This window comes from Neophocaena asiaeorientalis, unplaced genomic scaffold (assembly GCF_003031525.2).
Source record: "Neophocaena asiaeorientalis asiaeorientalis breed wild unplaced genomic scaffold, Neophocaena_asiaeorientalis_V1.1 scaffold78, whole genome shotgun sequence".
NCBI classification, from domain to species: domain Eukaryota; kingdom Metazoa; phylum Chordata; class Mammalia; order Artiodactyla; family Phocoenidae; genus Neophocaena; species Neophocaena asiaeorientalis.
Window position 1 is genome coordinate 15,847,442 of NW_020175018.1, and position 3,624 is coordinate 15,851,065.

Here is a 3,624-nt window from a genome sequence, read left to right on the forward strand (position 1 = left end):
GGTACCTCAGTGCCGAGCTCCACCCTCAGGCCAACCATCGTCAAGTGAAAGCCCTTTGTTCTTTTAAAAAGGACACGCTAATCCCAGCAGGGGGCAGGGGCACCAGGTTCCTGTCCCCCTCCACCTGCTGCTCTGATGTGATGTCACGGGGTCCTCAATTTCTGGGCCAGTTACCAAGAGCTCAGAACCAGGGAGACGATCAGCACAGCACTATTCTTGGGAACCTCTTCCCATCTCGGTGGGTTTCAAAGAGACTCTGGAGCGCAAACTAACAGGCAGCAAAGCCAGACATTTGTTACTTAGTCGCACACATGCTGGTCCTGCAAGTCAAAGAAATATAAATAAACTTTCATCTGCTGGATATGCTTTAATGCTATACAAGGAGATCAATCCAAGAGTTTGGGTCTCTACTCCGGGGTTTGCCAAAGACAGACCCACCCCTGACGAGAGGGACACTAGGAATCTCTCCAAAGGAGAAAATTCTTTGTGGGTCTGGGAGTCAAAGATGTGAACCTAGTATGTTAAATGTTTAAAGAGACAGCAACCCTGCCAGCAATGCTGCTCCAAGGATGAGCACTGGTTTTATGAAGAATATTTAAAACAGCCCCAGAAGTACTCATTTCATGAAAAGAGGAACCATGGTTATTTCAAAATTGAAGGCTATGAAGCCAGTCCTGAAAGTGCTGGGGGCAATGGGGAGCAGTGCAGAGACTGGCTTCTAAAACTGGGAAAAAAGTCCAGGAGAGCAGAAACATGGGGCTTTAGTTTTTATTATGCAGCTGGAGTCTCTAATCTGTACCCTGGATTTGTGTGCCACGGGTTCGGCAGGCTGAGAGGCCCAAGGAGGAAGCATCACGGTCCAGGGGGACTAGGGATTTACTTAGACAGGATCAATACTTCCTTCTCTGCTGATGAAGGAGTCATTTGCATGGGCTCTGAAGGGCTTAAAACTGTCCACCGGAGCCTGGCAGTGCCGCTCGGGATGAGACCAGGAGGTCTCTGCCCACTTCCCACCACCAGGGGGCAGGACTGCAGCCACACAGCGCGGGGTGGGAGCTGAGCCTGGACACTGGCTCCAGCAGCTAGGTGGCGCTCTTCCCAATGCAACGGACTAACGGCACTGAGTACATTATCTTACCTCCCAGCACGCAGCCCACGAAGCCCAAGCCCTCCCTGGCTGAGCGAGGAGAGCTGGGGCCTCTGCCTATTAAAAGTATGTCCCGCAAGGTTAATAAATAGGAAAAGTTAAGCACAAGTGTTTAGAAGTTGCTTATTTAAAAGAGAAGTCTGGTAGAGACCCAGATCTGGCTCTCCTCCAGTCAATACCTGCTTCCACATACTATGAAGACGAGCTTCTCTCTGGCCTGTATTAATGTGAACAAAAGGGAAAGAAGACCCGGAGCCGTCGGGAGGCCGGGGTACAGTCCTGGGTTCACCACCAATTATCTGGGTGACCCTGGCCGCATCACTCCCCGCGCTGGCCCTTGGTAAAACAGCACCGGGCTGCGATCATTGGGCGCCTCAAGGTCTAGGTTTTCAGTGGACACCACTGCAGGGCCTGCCTGCCCCCCCCCCGCCCCCCCCCCCCGCGCCCCCCACGGCCGGTCGTGGACTTGGCGGCTCGTGATACCTCAGTGCCGAGCTCCACCCTCAGGCCAACCATCGTCAAGTGAAAGCCCTTTGTTCTTTTAAAAAGGACACGCTAATCCCAGCAGGGGGCAGGGGCACCAGGTTCCTGTCCCCCTCCACCTGCTGCTCTGATGTGATGTCACGGGGTCCTCAATTTCTGGGCCAGTTACCAAGAGCTCAGAACCAGGGAGACGATCAGCACAGCACTATTCTTGGGAACCTCTTCCCATCTCGGTGGGTTTCAAAGAGACTCTGGAGCGCAAACTAACAGGCAGCAAAGCCAGACATTTGTTACTTAGTCGCACACATGCTGGTCCTGCAAGTCAAAGAAATATAAATAAACTTTCATCTGCTGGATATGCTTTAATGCTATACAAGGAGATCAATCCAAGAGTTTGGGTCTCTACTCCGGGGTTTGCCAAAGACAGACCCACCCCTGACGAGAGGGACACTAGGAATCTCTCCAAAGGAGAAAATTCTTTGTGGGTCTGGGAGTCAAAGATGTGAACCTAGTATGTTAAATGTTTAAAGAGACAGCAACCCTGCCAGCAATGCTGCTCCAAGGATGAGCACTGGTTTTATGAAGAATATTTAAAACAGCCCCAGAAGTACTCATTTCATGAAAAGAGGAACCATGGTTATTTCAAAATTGAAGGCTATGAAGCCAGTCCTGAAAGTGCTGGGGGCAATGGGGAGCAGTGCAGAGACTGGCTTCTAAAACTGGGAAAAAAGTCCAGGAGAGCAGAAACATGGGGCTTTAGTTTTTATTATGCAGCTGGAGTCTCTAATCTGTACCCTGGATTTGTGTGCCACGGGTTCGGCAGGCTGAGAGGCCCAAGGAGGAAGCATCACGGTCCAGGGGGACTAGGGATTTACTTAGACAGGATCAATACTTCCTTCTCTGCTGATGAAGGAGTCATTTGCATGGGCTCTGAAGGGCTTAAAACTGTCCACCGGAGCCTGGCAGTGCCGCTCGGGATGAGACCAGGGGCAGGGCTGTCTGGGTTGGGACTGGGGAGGGGGAGACAGACACTGCTGCTCCATCCTGCTTCAAGCCCCTTGTCACAGCTTTGAGATCCAGCTCTGTCTGAGGAGGATGATATCTCGTCTGTAAAGTGCAGAACATGGCCTGTGGCACAGAACAGCGCCTCCATAAAGGAGTTTCTGTTTGGCGTGAGGGGTTCCAACCCGACCCTCTTCAAAGTCCCAGCCAAGATGTCACTGATGCCCCAAAGGGAAGCCCCTCAACTCCCAGGACCCTTGAGAGCAGGCTGGGCGGATCCTCCAGAGGCAGCTGTGCCTCTCCCAGGTGTTAACGTGGGGTGCCAATTCCGTGAGGCAGGTACTCTTATGATCTCTGTTTACAGATGAGGGAACTGAGGCAAGTGAGGCCACACCGAGAGCAGTGGTCAGCTGGGGTCTGAACACGGGACAGCCCAGCTCCCAGCCACTGCCAGACCGCTCACTGGGGGGAACGTGACAGGAGGCCGGCCAGGACGGGGGAAGGGAGGGCGCTGGGTCTCACGGGGGGGCAGACAGACATCCTGCCAGGAAGGTGCCCTCAGCGACGGGCGGCCTGTGGGGTGGTGGGAAGGGGCCCGGGAGGGCAGGAGGCCGGGCTTCCCAGAAGCGGCGGCTGGGATCTGACCCGGGGCACACGAGTCTCGGGCAACCCCTCAGGAAGAAAGAAGCTGCGAGATGAAGGCAAGTGCTCTGCGCCTCCCTAATGGCAGAGAACCACAGACCGCTTCCAGCGGCGGGCGAGTGGGCGTTCCGGCTCCACTCTCACCGTCAAACTGGGGCGTGAGGCTCTTGGTCATCGCCACCCTCTGCAGCGGTAGAGGGAGCCCTGCAGAGGGAAGGTGCTGGTATCAGAAGGCGAAAACAAGTGATCAAATCTACCCCGGGTTTCGGAGCTTGTGAATCTTCAAACACGACCCTTAGGAGACAAGGTGGTGATAAAGGCTCTTGAGCTGCAGGGTGAGTGGAGTGAAG

The 3,624-nt window shown here is 54.1% G+C and overlaps 1 protein-coding gene across 1 annotated transcript in view; it reads right to left on the minus strand.

Annotated features, from left to right (window-relative positions):
* MED27 (mediator complex subunit 27) overlaps positions 1-3,624 on the minus strand; it is a 200,030-nt gene that overhangs the window by 11,387 nt on the left and 185,019 nt on the right. The window lies entirely within an intron of this gene.